The sequence below is a fragment of the Bos taurus genome, chromosome 15, assembly GCF_002263795.3.
Source record: "Bos taurus isolate L1 Dominette 01449 registration number 42190680 breed Hereford chromosome 15, ARS-UCD2.0, whole genome shotgun sequence".
In the NCBI taxonomy this organism is placed as follows: Eukaryota; Metazoa; Chordata; class Mammalia; order Artiodactyla; family Bovidae; genus Bos; species Bos taurus.
Window position 1 is genome coordinate 47,937,163 of NC_037342.1, and position 22,646 is coordinate 47,959,808.

Here is a 22,646-nt window from a genome sequence, read left to right on the forward strand (position 1 = left end):
GGGAAAGGGGCGGGGGCGGGGCCGGGGGGAGGAGATGCTGCTGATTTGTCCAGCGCCGCGTTGGGTCCTGCGCTCCAAGGCCGCATCCAGCTTCAAGAAGGCGGTTCCGCTTACCGGTTGAACCGCAAATGGTGAGGCCTCGGCCACCCTGAAGGCCAGGGATGGTACTTGTAGATTGTCTTCAGTTTGGCTTTCCGACCTCATGTCAGGGTTAGGATACGCATACCTGTACTCCATATTAAAATATCAATTAAAATGTCTGAATAAAAGTATTTATAAAGTTATACGAATAAGGAAAGGTAACAATTTGGCATTATAATGGCATGCTTTGCAAAAAGATCATTAAAGTTTATCAATTTAAAATTACAAATATAGTTGGAACTTGTATTACAGATATAACTTTGTATCTAATTTTAATTGATATAACTGAGAGACTAAATGTTTCTTAAGTCCTCAGGAATACAAGCAAGCTTTATGAAGCTTCGGGAACTTCAACTGTAGGGGTTTGATAGCACAGCAATTCTGAGAAGAAAAAAAAGGTTAAACTTTCTGCCCCAAGGAAACTGACTTGGTCTGGGAAGGCAGTTAGGGGAAGGAGGGCCTGGACCTATGAGGGTGTCCAGATAAAAGTCAGAGCAGAGGGCTCTGTGATTCAACATAATATTTTCTAGGTTCATCCATGTTGTATCTTGTATGAGTATTTTGTTCCTTTGACGCCTGAGTAATACTCTGTTGGATGGGTTTTTCACATTTTGTTCATCAGTTTTTAGACATTTGGATTGTTTTTACTTTTTGGCTGTTCTGAATAATGTGTCTATGAATTTTCTTGTACAAATTTTTTTTTAAAATAAACATAGGCTTTTTATTTCTCTTGGGTATACACCTAAGAATAGAATTGCTGGATCATGTATTTACTTTTGTGAAGAAATTCTGGGCTGTTTCCCAAAGTGATTGTAATATTTTGCATTCCCACCAGCTTTGTAAGAAAGGTTTCAGTTTCTCCACATCTTTGCCTGTACTTGTTATTATGTTTTGTTTTCTCTTATAATAACGTGTGAAGTGCTATCTCATCATTATTTTAATTTGCATTTCCCTAAGGACTAATAGTGTTTATCATCGTTTCATACACTTTACTATCTGTGTACCTTTTTTGAGAAATGTCTATTCATGTCCTTGATCCTTTTTTTAATTGGGTTATTTGTCTTTTTCTGAGATTTTCATATATTCTAAATACAAGTCTTGTATGAGTTCTGTGATTTGTAAATATCTTCTACCATTCTAAGGGTAGTCTTTTCATTTTCTTGATTGCATCCTTTGAGGATTAGATTCTTAATTTTGATGAAGTCCATTTTTTTGTCACTTGTACTTTTGATGTCATGTCTATGAAGCTTTTGCCTAACCCAAAGTCATGAAGACTTTCTCCTATATTTTTTTCTAAAGATTTTATAATTTAACTCGTATACTTAGAGCTATGAGCTATTTTAAGTTCACTTTTACTGTGTGAGATAGAGGTTCTGTTTTATTCTTTTGAGTGTGGATAGCCTGTTGTCTCAGGAACATATTCTTTCCTCATTGAATTGTCTTGACATTGTTGGGAAATCATTAAGGAGTTTTGTGTGTGTGTGTGTGTGTGTGTGTGTGAAAGAGAGAGAGATGGTAGGGTGTAGTTGGGAATGAAATATTTTCAGTGTCTAAATGTTATGTAAGAAAAGATCACCTGGCAGCACTGATCAGGTTGAAGAGGTCTGGAGGTGACAGACAATGCCTAAATCCAGGGAAAATAAATGTCTAACTATTGCTTTAATTTGGAGGAAAATTGCTGAACTAGATTCTACTGAGTATAGATAGAAGACAATGAATTTGTTAATAATTGGTTTTCTCTTCCTGAAATTGATGACAAAGTGTAGGTGGAAATTAAGGATAAGTGAATCACGACGTATAGCCAGATCTTTTGCTCTGTTAATGACGTTTATTCAGAAGAAAAGGTAAAATTAAGAGATGAAAAATACGAGTAAGAAGAGAAATGTGAGCTGATATTCAAAGGAGCCCACTGAAGAAACATATTTCCAGGGAAAGTATCTTGAAGGAACAGAGCAAAAAGCCAAAAAGATAGTTCAAGAGAGCCTTGTTATTAAAGAAGACCAGTATCTAGCAAGGAATAGATTCAAAAGAAGGATGATATCTAGCTCAGGAATTAACTCAAAATTCATTTCATCAAAAGGTTTTTTTAAAACGTGAGGATTAATAAACCAAAGAGTTTATAACATTCCATTAAATACAACTTGCGTTTTCTTTTTCTGAATTGTTTTTCTTTTGAGAATAGCTATTCCAGAATTTCAAGGTAGAAGTTACACTGCTGCTTTTAGAATGTCTATCTTTCAAGTTCTCCTAATAAGTTTTCCTTGATCTTTCTTATTTCCTTCACTCTATTCCACATTTTTGAATCCCTACTTTATTCAAGCCCAATCCACTCACCCCCACCCCTTAAAAAGATATCTTCATGTGACTATAGATTTGATTTTTACACTTGAAATACAATTTATCACAGAGAAGTTAGTGAAAGGTGAAATACCTGCTTTACAAAGAAACTCTGAGACCCCCGATTTACATCGTTTGCCTAAAATTAACTGGCAGATCAGGTAATGAATAGCTGTTGTCCTGTAACGTATCTGCTCATCTATTTCCTATTGGGTGTGTGTGCTAAGTCCCTTCAGTTGTGTCTGACTTTTTGCAACCCTATGTAGGCACTGTAGCACATGAGGGTTCTCTGTCCATGGGATTTTCCAGGCAAGAATACTGGAGTGGGTTGCCATGCTCTCCTCCAGGGGATCTTCCCAACCCAGGGATCAAACCTGTCTCTTATGTCTCCTGCATTGGCAGGCAGATTCTTTACCACTAGCACCACCTGGGAAGCCTGATTAATCTATTCCATGGGGTTTGATTTTATTCTCTCACAGGCAATGGAAAATTCAGTTATTTGTATTTTGGATAGATCCGAGGGTGGCTGGATAGCTGGGGACTTGGAAATGCCCAATGCTGAAATCAAGGAAATCAATGACTATTGAAACAGTCCAGATGAAACTAAAGCAGTAGAGTGAAAATATGAAGGAACTGATAAAACAAGTTGCTAAGATGGAATGATTAGGCCCACTAACGGCAGCATATTGGAGGAAGGCAGAAGGAGGAATCTGAAATTGATTTTTTCTATTTAAAATTTTTGTTGAAATATAGTTAATTTACAATGCTGTGTTTCAGATGTACAGCAAAGTGATTCAGCTATATATATATATATATATATATATAGCTGAATATATATACATGCTGTGCTGTTCTTAGTCTCTCAATCATGTCCAACTCTTTGCAACCCCATAGACTGTAGCCCACTAGGCTCCCATGTACATGAGGATTCTCCAGGAAAGAATACTGGAGAGGGTTGCCATGCCCTTCTCCAGGGGATCTTCCCAGTCCAGGGATCAAACCCAGGTCTCCTGCATTGCAGGCGGATTCTTTACCGTCTGAGCCACCAGGGAAGCCCATATATATAAATATACAGACAACACATATGTATGTTTTATGTATATATTCTTTTTTTACATTCCCCTCCTTATAGGTTATTACAAGATATTTAGTGTGGTTCCCTGTTGGTCCTTGTTGGTTACCTATTATATATACAGTGCTGCTGCTGCTGCTGCTGCTAAGTCGCTTCAGTCGTGTCCAACTCTGTGCAACCCCATAGACGGCAGCCCACCAGGCTCAGCCGTCCCTGGGATTCTCCAGGCAAGAACACTGGAGTGGGTTGCCATTTCCTTCTCCAATGCATGAAAGTGAAAAGTGAAAGTGTAGTCACTCAGTCGTGTCCAACTCTCAGCGACCCCATGGACTGCAGCCTACCAGGCTCCTCCATCCATGGGATTTTCCAGGCAAGAGTACTGGAGTGGTGTGCCATTGCCTTCTCCATATATACAGTAGTGTGTATATTTTAATCCCAAATTTCTTAAGATTGATTTTTACATTAAGCCATTGGATAGACAGTGAAGCTGTTCACAAGGTGAGGAATTACGGAGACAAAGCAATTTTCTGGGGGGAAAAAATGCACATTTGTTGTTGTTTTTTTAAACCAAACTAGCATATCTTGAATATCATTCAGATAAGATTAAAAAACTGAGTTCCAAGTAAAATGTAGTCACTAGATTTTACTACAGATTTGTGAGTCAACACACTGTACAAGTGTTCAAGCCACAAAATGCAATTATATCCCTAAGGAGTTATGTATGGAATGATGGGAAACAAGAGGCTGAAGAATAACATATTGAACTCTTCAAGGCCAGGGATCATTTCTGTATTCATATGTGTATATCTACAGTGTAGAATAATGTACTAATTATTCAGAATTGGCTTGTGGAAGGAAGTACATGACTTCCTTTTCAGGGATCAGATCACAGAAAGAAAATAATATAGACTCCTCTTTGTCTCCTACAAGTCTGTCAGACTCTGCAACCTGGAGTTATTATTTTTTTATCTTCTCTTGACCCCTGTTGGTTCACTAGAATTATCTGCCTGGACCCTGATCTTGCTTTTATGACTGTAATACTAAACCTTTCTGAAAGGGGGCAACGTTCTGTGATTTCCAGATTGAACCTGTTTTTCTTTTCTCCCACAGGACGGAAACCAGAAAGGAATATATGGATGGGTTTGGGGTGGGAAGTGTCAGCCACTTTGCCTGGTGAACTATATCACAGTTCACAGTGAGCCCTTGTGGGACTCAGGGTAGTGAAGATGCATTACTGAGCAGTTAGCAGATACAGGTCACTGAGCTGAGTATTAAGGATTCATGATCAGTAGGAGTGAGCAAGTATCTATGGTAAGCGAGTTTGGCATGTTCTCAAAGTCAGTGGGGAAGGTGGAGTAAAAAAAGTCTCAGGATTGGTAATTCTTTTTCTAAGTCCTCATATTTTATTACTGAAAACTTGGTTATTGGGCTGCAGGAATTACAGTCTGAGCCGTTAAATTCTGCCTGTTGATTTCATTGTTGGGGTGCTTTGACTCACATGCCTTTCAAATTCTGAACGAGTCTGTGGTGGTGGTTTAGTAGCTAAGTCATGTCAGACTCCAGTGATCTCCTGGCCTGTAGCCTGCTAGGCTCCTCTGTCCATGTGATTCTCCAGGCAAGAATACTGAAACGAGTTGCCATTTCCTTCTCCAGGGGATCTTCATGACCCAGGAATCAAACCCAGGTGTCCTGTATTGCAGGCAGATTCTTTACTAACTGAGCTATGAGGGAAGCCCTATTCTGAGGGAACCATTGTGGGAGTTGTAGTATTATGAGCCAAGCTTTCCATCACTGTTGAAAGAACTCAAGTCTTGCCCTCAGGCCGTATAAGATCCATACCCTAGATCATGGAATTTCTAGCGTTTTTCCATACTTAGTCACTCACTATAAAAGCCTCTCCTGTGGAGTTATTGTCAGGCTAGTGAGATTGTCCTTCTCTGACTTCTTTTAACTCTTCCTCTACTCACTTCCTCTACTCAGAATGGCAGGGTGATTTGTCCTTTATGAAGCTTTGGGTTTAGCTGAGGAGGCAAAGACTCTATGTTCCTTTGAACTATAGGAAAGACTTGAGACAAATTGAACTCTAGAATACTGAGAATTGTACTGCTCTTCAACAAGATGTTCTGCACTTATTATATCCAGAGACTTCAAGAAGTAAAACCAGGACAGATTGATATCTGAGACAATGGTGTGCTAGTGTGGTATATCAGTTATCTCCTGAGTCAGACCTAGGAGACAGTAGGAAAAAAGGTATCTCTTTTTAGGTAGTATATGGTATATAAATTATATTTCAATAAAGTGCTAATTTAAATTAAAGAAAAGAAACTGGACTCCTGCAGCAGAAAGAGAAAGAAATGTGAGCTGCGGGCCTCTCAGTCTCCTCTTACCTCATGACTAAATTCCTTTATTCAAGGAATTAATGCCTTAATCCAAGAAGCTGCCTCTCCTATCCCATTTAGCTTCCTGGGCCAGGGTCTGGTGGACAATGAATGGCCTTTATTTACACAACCACTTCATGGCCAGAGATCAGCTTTTCTATGCTTTCTCCGCAAACTTGGGTTACATTTTAAACCTGCAAAATTCTCTACACATCTTTATCCAACATCAGCCAACTACTGAAGTCTGGTGGAGGAGGCAAAACCCTTTGAAGGGAGGATGAAGGCCTCCTGGCTTCACTCGCCTATACCTGCATGTGCAGAAAAAAACAGAAAATAAGAAAAGCTTCTGGGGCTGGGGAAGTGGCAGGAGGAGCCAGAAAAACCTCCTATAACGTGAATTCAAATACGTTCAGTCATTCCAAGTCTAGAATGCTGCACCATGAATCAGAAAGTGGGAAGAGGAACAAATGTGTGTTCTAAGCAAGAAACAACTGTATCAGGATTTTAAAGAACAGTGCATGCGTGCATGCTAAGTTGCTTCAGTCGTGTCTGACTCTTTGCCATCCTGTGGACTGTAGCCTGCCAGGCTCCTCTGTCCATGGGATTCTCTAGGAAAGAATACTGGAGTGGGTTGCCATGCTGTCCTCTGGGGATCCTCCCCACCCAGGGATCAAACCCACATTTCTTATGTCTCCTGTATTGACAGGCAAGTTCTTTACCACTAGCACTACCTGGTAAGCCCCATTAAGCTATACACTCATCATTTATTATTTGTATGATATTGATCATGTTATTTAACTTTTTAAGTTGAGATTCACAAAACATAAGATTCACCACTTTACAGTGGGCAATTCAGTGGTTTTTAGTGTACGTGGGAAGCCCTTAAAGAGTAGTAGGCTTCAGTAATTCAACAGGCTAATAGATAGTGATACTGAGGGCTCAGCCTCAGTGATCTTTACTTTTCCATCACAATTTAAAGCAAAAACATGCTTACCAATTAAAAATAATTAGAAGAATTGAACTGAAGCATAATTGAGATGTATTTAATAATAAGTTAAGCTTCCCTGGTGGTTCAGTGGTAAAGAATCCACCTGCCAATGCAGGAGCCACAGAAGACATGGGTTCAGTCCCTGGAAGGGAAAGATCCCCTGGAGCAGGAAACGGCAACCCACTTCAGTATTCTTGCTGTGATAATCCCATGGACAGAGGAGCCTGACAGGCTATAGTTCATGGAGTCACAAAGAGTCAGACACAACTGAACACACATGCTTTTACTGTGGAGCATGCGTTCTAGAGCAGGTGGGCTTCAGCAGTTGTGGCACATGGGCTTAGATGCCTATAGCATGTCCGGATCTTCCGGGACCAGGGATTGAACCAGAGCCTGCAGCATTGCAAAGCAGATTGTTAACCACTGAAGCACCAGGGAAGCTCTCAGAGATTTTTTAATGTACTTAATTTTGATATTTCAAAATTATATTTGTTTGTAATCCATTATTGTAAACATTAGGTTAAAACATTAAACTAAAATTTTTTGATTGTTTTCTTTTTTCTCATTAGAAAAATGAAATTGGAGCTTATTGCATGAAATATATAAAATATATATATATAATCAGTTCAGTTCAGTTCAGTCACTCAGTCATGTCTGATTCTTTGCTACCCCATGGACTGCAGCACCCCAGGCTTTCTTGTCCATCAACCAGTTCCTGGAGCTTACTCAAACTCGTGTCCATCATGTCGGTGATGACATCCAACCATCTCATCCTCTGTCCTCTCCTTCTCCTCCTGCCTTCAATCCTTCCCAGCATCAGGGTCTTTTCAAATGAGTCAGTTATTTGCGTCAGGTGGCCAAAGTATTGGAGTTTCAGCTTCCACATCAGTCTTTCCAGTCAGGACTGATTTCCTTTAGGATGGACTGGTTGGATCTCCTTGCAGTCCAAGGGACTCTCAAGAGTCTGCTCCAAAACTACAGTTCAAAAGCATCAATGCTAATCAAGACAACCTTATATTAATTATGAGATGATGAGCTATTGAGTTGGATGAGCTATTAATTAAAGCAACAATACAAATAAAGCTATTTTGTAAAGCATTTATTATATCCCAAGTACTATTAATGATATATATGTGAATATATACTATAAAATATATATTTTTCATCAAATCATTAGGAGAAAAGTACTATTAGTATTTTCTTTTAAATATGAGAAAGTTGAGATATAGAGAAGTGAAGTAACTTGCCCAAAGTCAAAAAAATAATGTACAGAAGATTCAGAATTCTAACGAAGATCCAGAACCCAAAACTTCTCCTGTTTTCTCCTCCACATGATAAATGCTAATAATTTCTTTCTATAACTCTCATTATATTGTCTTCAGGATGCAGAAAGCATTGTGGGAAGAAAAATGAACTGAACATTTATTGAATGCTTACTATAATAAATATATTTTATAATAGTCATGTATGGATGTGAGAGTCGGACCATAAAGAAAGCTGAGTGCAAAGAATTGATGCTTTTGGACTGTGGTGCTGGAGAAGACTCTTGAGAGTCCCTTGGACTGCAAGGTGATCCAACCAGTCAATCCTAAAGGAAATCAGTCCTGGGTGTTCCTTGGAAGGACTGATGCTGAAGCTGAAACTTCAATACTTTGGCCACCTGATGTGAAGAACTCACCCCTTGGAAAAGACCCTGATGCTAGGAAAGATTGAAGGAAGGAGGAGAAGGGGATGATAGAGGATGAAATGGTTCAATAGCATCACCAGCTCGATGGACATGAGTTTGAGCAAGCTCTGGGATTTGGTGATGGACAGGAAAGCCTGGCATGCTGCAGTCCATGGGGTTGCAAAGAGTCAGACATGACTGAACAATTGAACTGAACTGTTTATGTCATCTTCATCTTCTTTGCAGATGAATAGAAAGTGAAGTTCACAGGGACTATGCAACATCTAGAATTCATTGAATAAGCAGTAGATCCTGGCTTTAACTCACTATCCTGGCACCTAGCACAGTTCTTTCTTCTACTTGACACTGAATCCCAGGGCTGAGAGGAGCTCACTCAAAGAAGAATAAATTTTGAGCATAAATGTGGTATTAAAAAATCTTTAAAATACAAATGTTATGCACATACACACATAATACATAATTGCTATGTATAGGTGCTTATGTTTGAAGCAATAGTGATAGAACCTTTCAAAATAACCTCTTTCCTCAAGGAATGCATTCTAGACAGGGTATAAAGTCACCAACATTAAAAAGGAAAACTCTAATAAACACGAAGGCATATTCTCAGGACCCAAAAAAATAGATGAAAAGAGTAAAAAATCTGCCTGCCAAAGCAAGAGACGCAAAAGATGCAAGTTTGATGCTTGGGTCAGGAAGATCCCCTGGAGGAGGAATGGTAACCCACTCCAGTGTTCTGGCCAGGAAAATCCCATGGACAGAGGAGCCTGTTGAGCTACAGTACATGGGGTTGCAAAGAGTAGGACATCACTGAGAACAAGAAAAATAATGAGTTCTTAAAGAATATGTAAGTCTCTGTCTATTATATAAGAGTATGTATTTGACTTATTTTAATTGTGAGTATAATTTTCAAATACAAAACATATTCGGATGGAAAAGACTACTCTGTTCCTATACAATTATCTACATTTTGAGGAAAGCTTTGTAACAGGTAAAAGTGGCCCAGGCGTATTTGATAAAAGTTTTTGAAATGGTATTTTCATATTTGAAGTGAAGTGAAAGTCGCTCAGTCATGTTCAACTCTGTGAGTCTTTTCCAGTGAGTCAATCTTCACATGAGGTGGCCAAAGTATTGGAGTTTCAGCTTCAGCATCAGTCCTTCCAAGGAACACCCAGGACTGATCTCCTTTATGATGGACTGGTTGGATCCCCTTGCAGTCCAAGGGACTCTTAAGAGTCTTCTCCAACACCACAGTTCAAAAGCATCAATTCTTCGGTGCTCAGCTTTCTTCACAGTTCAACTCTCACATCCATACATGATCATTGGAAAAACCATAGCCGTGACTAGATGGAACTTTGTTGGCAAAGTAATGTCTCTGGTTTTGAATATGCTATCTAGGTTGGTCATAACTTTCCTTCCAAGGAGTAAGTGTCTTTTAATTTCATGGCTGAAATCACCATCTGCAGTGATTTTGGAGCCCCCAAAAATAAAGTCTGACACTGTTTCCACTGTTTCCCCATCTATTTCCCATGAAGTGATGGGACCAGATGCCATGATCTTCGTTTTCTGAACGTTGAGTTTTAAGCCAACTTTTTCACTCTCCACTTTCACTTTCATCAAGAGGCTCTTTAGCTCTTTTTCACTTTCTGCCATAAGGGTGATGTCATCTGCATATCTGAGGTTATTGATATTTCTCCCAGCAATCTTGATTCCAGCTTGTGCTTCTTCCAGCCCAGCGTTTCTCATGATGTACTCTGCATAGAAGTTAAATAAGCAGGGTGACAATATACAGCCTTGACGTACTCCTTTTCCTATTTGGAACCAGTGTGTTGTTCCATGTCCAGTTCTAACTGTTGCTTCCTGACCTGTCTACAGGTTTCTCAAGAGGCAGGTCAGGTGGTCTGGTATTCCCATCTCTTTCAGAATTTTCCACAGTTTATTGTGATCCACAGTCAAAGGCTTTGGCATAGTCAATAAAGCAAAAATAGATGTTTTTTTGGAACTCTCTTCCTTTTTCCATGATCCAGCAGAGCCACATTTAGTTGGTGATAAATGGATGTGTTTATTTCACCTACTATGATGCTGTGTTAGCATCTCTGAACTTGGATATTTAAACGTGTAATTATGGACATGTATAGCTGATAATAAAAAGAAATATCCGAAGGGACTGTGAATTTATAAGCATGACAGTTTTCAGGGGTTCTCATTGTGAGAAAGATGTTGAACTGGAAAATCTAAATGAAAAAATTATATGTGTGATTAATTACCACATCAAGGAGAAAATGAAAGTAGATACAGAGAAAAGTCCTATTTATATGGTAGATTTCAGGTAAGTTAGATCATTTCCCCTAATTAGATTTTCCTTGAATTAGAGGGGAATCAGGAGCTATTTGAATAATAGATGGAAGAAAGGGGGTTGGGTATTACTATAGATTTCCAAGTCAAATGTGGATTTGAGTAGAACATATATTTACATTATTGGAATATGGATGATAATAACACAGGGATAAATGGAAGATGTAGAGTTGAGGAGACATATAGAAAGGAATTAAGTTGAAGTCAAGTCGGGAGCATTTATTTAGATTCTTTGATAAGATATGAAAACAGCTGTTTAGCCCCTTCCAAGATCTGCTTGGTCCTCACTCCATAAATAATGGGATTGAGCATAGGTGGGATGACCACATAGAGATTGGCCAGGAGGATATGAACATAGCGTGGGATGTGTCTCCCCCAAAACCTATAGGCAAAGATGGAAAAGAGTGCAGGGATGTAGAAGAGTAAGATGACGCAGATGTGGGAGCCACAAGTGCTCAGGGCTTTGGACTGGGCATCTTGAGAGGAGAGGTGGAAGACAGCTCGGAGGATGTCAATGTAGGAAACAGCAATAAGGATGATGTCCAGGCCAGTGAAGAGCAGAGCAGCTGCCAACCCATACCAGACATTGATGGAGATATCAGAACAGGACAGACGGGCAATGCCCATGTGCTCACAAAATGTGTGCGCAATGATATTGACCCGGCAGTAGTGCAGGCGCTTGAGGAGAAAGATAGATGGAAACATGATGATGAAGCTGCGGGCCAGTGTGGCAGCCACGATCTTCCCAATGGTTGTGCTGGTGAGGATTGTGGCATATCTCAAAGGGGAGCAGATGGCCACATAACGGTCAAAGGCCATGGCCAGCAGGACTGCAGACTCAGCCACAAAAAGGAAGTGGATGAAGAACATCTGGGTTAGGCAGCCATCAAAGGAAATGTGGGTTGGAACTTAGCCAGAAGTTGGCCAGGGCTTTGGGCATGGTGGATGTGGAGAGTAAGACATCAGTACTGGCCAACATGGACAGGAATATGTACATGGGCTCATGCAGGCTTGGCTGGGAGAGGATGACACAAATTAAAATGCTGTTGCCTGCCAGGGCAGCTACATACATGGTGCAGAAGGGGACTGAGAGCCAGATGTGTAGGTCCTCCAGCCCAGGGATGCCAAGAAGGAAGCAGCCCGCCAGGCGAGTATCAGAGTTGTTCACAGCAGCTGTGTTGTTAGCAGACAAAAAGGCCATAATTTTCTGCAGAGATCTCACCTGTGCCATAGGGGGAAAATAGCATCAGACTTTGTATTTATTAGCAGAGTGCACATAAAGGTTTGCAATCAGCCACCAGGTCTGCACACACTCACAGATCCTACAACCATGATGGGTTCTGCACACATGCATATTCTCTATAGAAAATCACACCCAATGTCTGTGCAAAGTACACAGTTCTAGACCCTGTCCACAGACAGTCTCAGTGTCGTCATTCAGACCCTCTACCCCATTTGGCTATAAGATTTCAGGCATCTTCTGAGTTTGAAAACACTGTGGCTCTGAAGTGTGGTGCTATCACCTAGAATATGAAGGAAGGTGTGGAGCTGTGGAGCAATGCTTCTTAAAGTGCCATCCCCAGGCTAGCATCGTCAGCATCACCAGGGAACTTGTAGGTTCTTGGACCCTGCCACACACCTAATGAATCAGAAACTGGAGCAGCAGTCTCTATTTTAGCAAGATCACAAGGTGATTCTGATTACAGCTAATGTTTATGAACCAATGTTGTAAGAATGTCTTTACTTTCTTCCCTTTCTAGTCTAGATGTCTGTCTCACAGGACTGATAACTTCTCCATCCCAATTAGTTTCTGCTGCATTCTCTGGGAAAATACTTAAACTTCATATAAATCTAACTGGTGCTTCCCTCAACTCACATAGTCAGTTCAGTCACTCAGTCGTGTTTGACTCTTTGCGACCCCATAGACTGCACTACGCCAGGCCTCCCTGTCCAACATCAGCTCCCAGAGCTTACTCAAACTCCTGTCCATTGAGTCGGTGATGCCATCCAACCATCTCATCCTCTGTCATCCCCTTCTCCTCCCACCTTCAATCCTTCCCAGCATCAGAGTCTTTTCAAATGAGTCAGTTCTTCGTATCAGGTAGCCAAAGTATTGGAGTTTCAGCTTCAGCATCAGTCCTTCCAATGAACACTCAGGACTGATTTTCTTTAGGATGGACTGTTTGGATCTCCTTGCTGTCCAAGGGTCTCTCAAGAGTCTTCTCCAGCAACACAGTTCAAGAGCATCAATTCTTCAGCACTCAGCTTTCTTTATAGTCTAAATCTCACATCCATACATGACTACTGGGAAAACCAAAGCTTTAACTAGTCAGGATGTGAAGAAAATGACACAGTCATATCAGTGGTCTTTAACATGTTAGACCACTTGCCCCCTCAGTCCTATTAAATTATTCTCACGACTATAAAGCTTTTAACTGCTGCCCAAATTCCTTCTTCTCAGCTGAATGTCCCTCCTACCTAACTGAAACTTAAAGACTGTCAGGAGCCAACTCCTCATCTTATTATTCCACTCCTGTAAATTTGTCTTATCTCTGTAAGTGTCCGTGTCTCCTTTCCTCCACTGTCAGAGGAAGCAGTGATGATGTCTTTTTTGCATTTCAATATCTCCTCTCTTAGAACTATGTTTTACTTTACCTAGGCATGAGAAAGCTCCCTTATCTATGTATTTATTTAGAGAGTAAAAGACAATATAAATCAATTATATTTTTATACTAGCAGCAAACAACTATAAGACTAAATTGAAAATTTTCTTTTTATATTTAACTCAAATTTTCAAAGCCTCTGCACTAAGAATTGCAAAATATTGCTAGAAGAATTTTTTTTTAATGAAAATAAATGGAGAAGTATAGGGTTTCCCTGGTAGCTCAGCTGGTAAAGAATCTACCTGTAATGCAGGAGACCCTGGTTTGATTCCTGGGTCAGGAAGATCCCCTGGCAAAGGGATAGGCTATCCATTCCAATATTCTTGGGCTTTCCTGGTGGCTCAGACAGTAAAGAACCTGCCTGCAATGTGGGAGACCTGCGGTCAGTCCCTGGATTGGGAAGATCCCCTGCAGGAGGGCATGGCAACCCACTCCAGTATTCTTGCCTGGAGAATCCCTGTGGACAGAGAAGCCTGGCAGACTGCAGCCCATGGGGTCACAAAGAGATGGACATGACTGAGAAGTGTACCATGTACACAGAATGGAAAACCCAATTGATTGTTAAAACATCAATTTTCTCAAAATAATTATATAGCTTTAAAATTTAATTTTCCAGCTTTATTGAGATATAATCAACAAATAAAAATGGTGTATATTTAAGGTATACAGCATGATAACATATGTATACAATATGAAATGATTGCTACAACCAAGTTAGTTAACATACCCATTACCTCACACAGTTGCCATTTTAATTTTGTGCCTTATCTCAAGTAATTTTTGAAACAAGCTGGATACACATATACACACACCAAAAAACCCACAAAACCCCCATAAATATATGCATATGTGTGGCTTCCCTGGTGGCTCAGATGGTAAAGAATCTGCCTTCAAGGCAAGAGACCCAGGTTTGATTCCTGGGTAGTGAAAATCCCCTGGAGGAGGAAATGGCTGCCCAGTCCAGCATTCTTGCTTGGAGAATTCGATGGGCAGAGGAACCTGGCAGACTATAGTCCATGCGGTCACAAGGAGTCAGACATGACTGAAGTGGCAGTGCGTGCATAGGCATATGCTCACTTGCATGCATGCTAAGTCACTTCAGTCATGGCAGACTATAGTCCACGCGGTCACAAGGAGTCAGACATGACTGAAGTGGCAGTGCGTGCATATGCATATGCTCACTTGCATGCATGCTAAGTCACTTCAGTCATGTCTGACTTTTTGTGACTGCATGGACTGTAGCCTACCAGGCTCCTCCATCCATGGGACTTTCCAGGCAAGAGTACTGGAGTGGGTTGCCATTTCCTTCTACAGGAGATCTTCCCAACCCAGGGATTGAACCTGGGTCTCCTGAATTGCAGGCAGATGCTTTACTGTCTGAGCCACCAGAGAAGCTATAAATATATGTAAAGTATGTATGTGTATTTTCAAGAATAATTTCCCCACCTAATCTCTGAATCAACCTTCTTTCCTACCTTCTCAGGGACTTTGTTCCATCAGTTATCCCTTCTCTTATTTATCAGTAGTTACTCCTAATTTCCTGAATCAGGATTATTTATGAACATTCATATATTTTTAGTCTTAAAAGCAAACAAGAACTTTAGCAGCTACAGTAAAATTTCTTATTCACCTAGTCTGTCTCACTACTTTCTGTTCTGTCTCTCTCCTTTTCTTCAAAGTCACGCTTTTTGGTAGATGCTTCTTTTGGCTTTGATGTCTTTACCCTCCACTGGTTCTTCTCTTGCCCCTGACCTTTCTTTCTATCCTCATGAAGGGCTCCTCTGTCCCTGAAGGAGGGTTTGGTGTTAGTACTTTCTATGGTTGTCTCTGTGCTTCCCTTACTTTTCAATCTACCTGGCCAATTTTGTCACCTGCCTTAGGTTCATTTACTCTGCTTGTAATAAGACATCCCAAATCTATAACTGCCATTTATATTGCTTTCCAGGCTCCAGATCTAATTATTTGAAGACCTCCCAACTGGTATCCTAGCCTTTAGTCCTTCTAGTCTCTAAACCAGTCTCCATAAATAAATTATATTTCCTAAAGATAATTTTGAGTACTCTGCTTACTTGATCACTGATACTAATTTCCCATTGCCTAACAGAATCATGGTCTATGCTTTCTCCACTGATACTGGTCAAGATCCATGTCTCTGAAGTGTCTCTTCTTTCTTGGTGGTCTTTTATACATTCCACTCCCTCTATCTCCATCCTCTCCTTTAATCTAGCCAATTTAAATATCTCATTCAAGAAGACTTTTCTCATTTCCTAAGACTGTGTTATGTACTTCCTCTGTACTCCTATATTCCCCTGTAGTTATGTATTTCTCTCTCTAGGATTTATCACACTGAAACATTTTTAGCCTCAATATATTATCAGCTTCCTAAGGGTCAGGGCTGTATCTTATTCACTGATGTCTGGGACAGAGTTGACATGTAGCAAATGTTAAAGGAAAACAAGAGAATATGTAAGTTTCCACCCACTCAACCATGGAAGTTCACACGGTGAAGGACACAAGCAAATATTGTAAAAATCACGGATTTATAATCATAGATCTTCTGTGCTCACATTCTTTCCTTGTGTGTGCATTGTGCTCGTTCTTTCTACAGCATCATTCCACATGCTCATCCTCTACTACATGCACCCACCTTTGTCAGTCACATCAGCACCTGCACAAAATTTTCTTCTGTCATTTCAGTTCCCCTTCTAATAGGCAGACTCTGTTCACATTATCTCTCTATCACTCATTTATGTGATTTCTGCTTCCTTCCAATTCAGGTACCTATTGCTGTTGCCACATCCCCAAACCAAGCAACCAAGCAAACCAGAGCAACTCCAACCACTCTGCTTAAAGTTTCTCTCTAGCAACCTCTGTTTTCAGAACTTTCACTTTTAAAATAGCTGATTTCCATTTCCTTGCCCACTGATTCCTGCTTCTGTCATCTTTGGCAAAATTGCAAGAAAAAGTATCCCTTATATATCAATGAATTTTCCCCACCTGTTTTTGAATCCTTTATCTGACTGCTCTGTCCAGGAAATTTGTCCTTTTTAAGTGATCCCCCAAATGCAGCAAAATAAATTTTCGTTTTTCCTTAATGTCTGAGGATAGAACCTCTATATCATTTATGATTCTTGCATCATCCTCAGGAATCAAAGATCACTTAGTCATCTACCTCTCTATCCTTACCTAGAGAGTGATCTTCCAAACTGCCCTTCTCTCTTCTGACTTCCCAGGAAAACACAATTCACTCCAGCTACTCTAGACTTTTTTTCCCATCAGCCCTCTACTCCTCCTTGAACACTGACACAAAACTTTCCACTTACCTGGTTCCTATTCTGCATCCATTCCTTCATAGTAATAGCCTTCTCTCCATCCTGAAATATCTAATCCAAACTTACCTTCCCAAGGCAACCTTCTCAGACTCACAGTTGCTTCAGTATTTCATGTACAACTTAGGCTTCTTTAATATATAGAATTGAAGCTCACACTTTGCCTCATATGGTGTTTATTCCCTCGTCTCCTTTGGGAGCACAGATTCTCCACCCTCTCTTCATTCCTTTCCTCAGCTCCAACTTATCCTGTATACCATTTGGACCAATATGCCTCTGTTCAACATGATCTAAGGCACATAGGAATATGGTATAGAGCTAGATGGAAGAGAGCCATTGACAGATAATCTGGGCATCTAAGAGGAGGTGGTCAGCACCAGCTCTGAGGCTCTTAGCCTGAATGTTTCATTGAACTTGTTTTTGTATTACCCATTCCAATACTAGAACTCTTTCACACTTTTAATCCTACCCCTTCTCTCTCTCTCTTTCCATTGTCCTTCCTAAAGCATTTCCTCTTAGGCTTCTTTTATTCATCACCTTTTTTTTTTTTTTTTCCAAATCCATGTTTGTACTTCACCTTCGTGCTTTCTCATCACTCCTCCACTGTCTCTAAAAGTCTAGTATATTCATATGTCATCCTAAAAGAAAGAGTATGTAGTGATTGCTCGTTCAAAAATCTGACAAAGGGGAATTTACCTGGCAATCCAGTGGTTGAGATGCTGTGGTTCCCCTTCAGGGGATCAAGTGTGTTTGATCCCTGGTCAGGGAATTAGAATGTGGCCAAACTTAAAAAAATTTTTAAATGAATATTGTGTGATTTTTTAAAAATCTGACAAGGCTTGACCCTTTCTTTGAGTTAGCATTTTAAGTCAAGAGAGGAAGGAATTGTGCCCTCTTACCATGAGAAGCTATCAGTAATTATAATAAAACAGTGGGTATACCATGCTGTGGGAGTCAGAGGCTAAAAGAATAATTCTGCCTGGTGTTTCTAAGAGAGGCTTCACAGAGTGTCAAATTGCAGTTCAAGCTGTAAAGGATGAGTGTGTGTGTACACTTGTGTGTGTGGGAGGGCATGTGTATGAGTTTATTGTGGGTGCTGCTTGAGACAATGAAGGTGAAAAGACTTTCCAAATGAAATAGTACTTTGGTGAATTTGGACAGAACGATAAGAGTGGAATTAGAATACTAGAAATAAAACAGAGATAGCAGAGACTAGAATTCAGGAGATAGGAAATAGTATTAATCTGTCTTAGGATCTTCCACACTTAGAATGACTCCTCTTTTGGAGCCAAGATTTACTTAATTTTATTTGTCAATTGAGATAAAATTCACCTTTTTAAAATATACAATTCAGTGGCTTTTAGTATATTCACAGGTTTGTCGAATCATGGCCCCTATTCCCAGAACATTTCCTATACCCTGCAAATAATTGACATGCCTGAGAGTAGTCACAGCTCAGACCTTATTCCTGTCAGTTCCTGGAAATGCTAATTTGTTTTTGATAGGTTTACCCATTCCAGACATTTTATAGAACAAAGAGTCCTGTAATTTATGATAAAGATATTATTAACATCTTACATTAGTATGACACATTTGTTATAATCAATGAGCCAATATTGATGCATTAGTATTAATTAAGGTAAATATATGGCAAGAGTGAAAGTTGCTCAGCCGTGTCCAACTCTTTGCGGCCCCATGGACTATACAGTCCATGGAATTCTCCAGACCAGAATACTGGAGTCGGTGGCCTTTCCCTTCTCCAGGGGATCTTCTCAACTAAGGGATTGAACCCAGGTCTTCTGCATTACAGACGGATTCTTTACCAGTTAGGCCACCAGAGAAGCCCTTAAAAATATGTTAACCGAAGTCAATTTCTGATATAATTTGTATCAGAAGTATATATTCTGTTTATAGTGTATTTGCAGTAGAATATTGGTATGTAATTCTTTAAGATTATTTATATAGATACATTTATAGAATATCAATAATAGACTATAGAATTTATGCATTCATATATATCTTTTTTTATATACAACAGCTAACAGTAATTAATATCTTTTGAACATTTAGTATGTTTTGTAAGTTCAGGAAATAACTCATGTTTTTTCAGAAGAGCTGCATCTTAATATTACTTATTTTGGTATAGCATTCTAGAATGGCATATATCTGCTGCATTTACAACAATCACTTTATAATTAAGAATATGTGTTCCAAAGAATTATAATCTTCTTGGTTTAATAGAGAGGACAGTCAATAGTAAAGATAGTGTCTATTTCTGTGACTCACTGTTTCTTAGGGACATCTTATCAAATAGTCTCTGTCAAGAACTGTAAGTGTCTGAAATTGTACTCTACTTGCAAGACAGCAAGTTAGTCTGTTACAGTTTCATGAGGCTGGTAAAAAACACAAAACTTCTGGGTCAGAGACAGTACATTTTAGCCCATACAGAAATGACAGATTTCTTTAGTTTTTACCTAATGTTCTTTTTTTGTTGTTGTTCCAGAATTTCACCCAGGAAACCTCATTACATTTAATTTCATGTCTCCTCAGACTCTTTTGGATGCAACAGTTTAGTTCATAAATGTTTTCAGTCTTTTAATATTTTAATTTTATTTTAAAAAATAGCTCTTTTGTATATATGTTATATGCCTTTATTTTAAAATGTTATATTTTTTACATTGTTAAAATGGATGAATTTGTTGTTACTGTGAGCTCAGTTTGATTTTTTTGCCATGAAATATCAACTGTGACATATTGAAATGAGAGAAAGACAGTTTCATGTAAGGAACTGAGAGATCTTCATGAACTCACTCACATGGCCAGAGTCAAAAGAATAGGTAATTTTTAGGGAAGCAGAATTTTATTTTATCCTTTTTAAAAAATCTATCTTAATTGATACACCAAGCCAACAAGCATATAGCCACTCTGTTCTGTTTCTCCTTATAATATTCTGGACTTGATATACCTTTGCATTTATAGTAAAATGCAAAGAATAGTTAGCAATACAAAACTACAATGTATTTCAGCCCTTTCTGCAATATGTAAAGTGTGGTCTGCATTATATATCCATTACACTGTCATAAAATACAATTCAAGTATGAAAGGTCTCTGTATGACACTGGGATCTATGATAGTTTTTTTTTTTTTGCAAAACATTAACATAATCAATAAAATGAAAGTATGGTAAGTGAGAAAAAAGGATGTCAAGAGTGTTTAGGTTTCTACCATAAGTAGCTGGATGTTAATAATTCATCTCCAGCCATGTGGTAGGCGTATACTAAACAGACAATGACCTAAGGGAGTGGTTTGTGTAATAAAAGTTTACCTCATCTTGCTCAGAAGTCACTGAGTTTTTTCAGTCCAAAAAATATCTCATTACAGTAACACGTAGAGACCAGAAAGTCTCATTCAGTGAAATAGAAGATGATGCAATGATCCAGAAAGACCCTCACTTGATGGAGTAGTTGGGGCTGAGAAACCAAATGAATCAGAATTTGGAGGACTTTGAAAGACTGATAGTCACATCTGTCCTGCAACCATATCTTCTGGAACTAACTAGCATCCCTAACCAATCAACTGTCTTTTCTCCAACAGTTCCTAAAAGCATCTTCTGGGACCTAGAATTTGCAATGTCATCATCATACTGTTCTTCTGATTCAGATCCAGGTGCCTATCTACTTTAATTCATTATTCTTTCAAAAAGTGTTTTTTTTTAATTTTTTTTATTTTTTTTTATTTTTTTTAATTTTTTTTTTCTCCAATTTTATTTTATTTTTAAACTTTACATAATTGTATTAGTTTTGCCAAATTTTTGATTGTCTATAAATGGCTAGTCTACACAAGCCATACTCTGAAGAATCCTAGCACATTTTGGTTTCTCGCCTCTGTCTAAAACTCAGAGGGGGGACAAATTGAGAGAGTAGTACTGAAACATATGCATTACTATATGTAGTACAGACAGCTGGTGGGAAGTTGCTGTATAACATAGGGAGCTCAACGCAGTGCTCTGTGACAACCTATGGGGTAGCATGAGGGGTAGGTGGGAGAGGGATTCAAGAGGGAGGGGATATATGTATACTTATGGCTGATTTGGCTTCCCTCGTAGCTCAGTCGGTAAAGAATCTGCCTGCAGTGGAGGAGACTTGGGTTCGATCTCTGGGTTGGGAAGATTCCCTGGAGAAGGAAATGGCAACCCAGTCCAGTATCCTTGCCTGAAAAATCTCATGGACACAGGAGCCTGGTGGGCTGCAGTTCATGGGGTCATAAAGAGTCAGGCACGACTGAGCAACTAACACTTCACACTTATGGCTGATTCACATTGTTGTACGGCAGAAACCAACATAACATTGTAAAGCAAATATCTTCCAACTAAAAATAAACTGAAAGGAAAACCTAAAATCGTATCCTATGAGTGAATGCTATCATTTATAGACTACGAAAATGATAGACAATTAGATACTAATAGTACTGACTTGGAACTGAAGTCCCGGGAATCCCCCTACTTTTAGAGCACTCATTTTTCAGAGTCCCTGCTATCCATCCCCTGAGCAAACCACCATGAGGTAAAAGTCATGCCAACCATATGTGTTTGTCTTTCCTGGCTGGAATTAAATTTGTTTCTCCCCATGCTTCATCTTCTGACCTGGGTACCCTTCTTTTTCTTTTTATATATCTTCCTCAATTGTTCTTTCCTGCATCTTGCTGTTATTACCCTTGGAGTTCTCCGTGACAACCTCTCTCCTGACTTTCTAACTCAGCACTAAACTCAAAATCAGAGGCCTGTGAATGTTATCTGAGTGTGGGAATGGTGGTACAAGTCTTGGGGTGGTAGACTGGGAGAGATCCAGATCGTATAAAAGGTCCTGTGGTAGACAGAGTAGTGGCTGGCCCCTCAAAGATATGCACATTCTAACTCCTGGAAACTGTGCATATATTATTTACAAGTTAAAGAAGATTTATGCTTGATAATCAGCTGACTTAAAAATGGAGGGATTATACTGGATTATCTAATGCAATGCAATTGCAATGATTTTTATAAATGGAGAGGGAGATTGAAAAGATTATAATCAGAGAGAAATATGTGACTACAAAGGTCAGAAGTCAGAATAGTGACTTCTGTGTAAAAGACTAAATCCTCTCTGTGTGTATACACACACACCTCTTTTGGTCTAAGGGAAAGGTTTCTTGTAAAAAAATCAGAAAAAAAATAAGTAAACAATGGCAGACTTAAAATATCAATTTTACTACTGAGACTGTATGAATGGTTATTCTACGTGAAACCTTACCTCCTCCCAGTCTGAATAGACACATTCAGACAGAAAATGTGTCCTTAAGAAGAGTTTTCAATCATTAATGAAGGATGGCTACATATCTAGGAAAGATGATCTAGGAAAATAAATAAGAAAATAATGCATAGATTTAACTACCTGATTGTTTGGTAAAATGATTAATAACTGTGATTATATAAGCAGGGAAGTAGACTGTATGGTTCAGCTATACTAGAGAAGGTTTCTTGGAATCATTGGCACTTTTAAGGATCAGGAGCAATAAGTAGACAAGATTGCATTTCTGGAAAGCATAGAAATATATGTGATTAAATGTAGGGATGATGGAAAATTATGGAGGGGCCCATATGAATACCTTTTAAGGAGTAGTGTCTTAAAAATTTCATATTTTCAAAAGAGAAATCTGACAGCATA

General features: G+C 39.2%; 1 long non-coding RNA gene and 1 pseudogene across 1 annotated transcript; one reads left to right on the forward strand and one right to left on the reverse strand.

Annotated features, from left to right (window-relative positions):
• Positions 1 to 12: 12 nt before the first annotated feature.
• LOC112441634 (uncharacterized) lies at positions 13 to 21,449 on the forward strand. The gene is made up of 3 exons (XR_003029483.2): positions 13 to 131; positions 20,542 to 20,613; positions 21,053 to 21,449. It is a non-coding gene; the product is annotated as an uncharacterized lncRNA (long non-coding RNA).
• Positions 11,175 to 12,156, reverse strand: OR52B6P (olfactory receptor family 52 subfamily B member 6, pseudogene; annotated as a pseudogene).
• Positions 21,450 to 22,646: the final 1,197 nt, after the last annotated feature.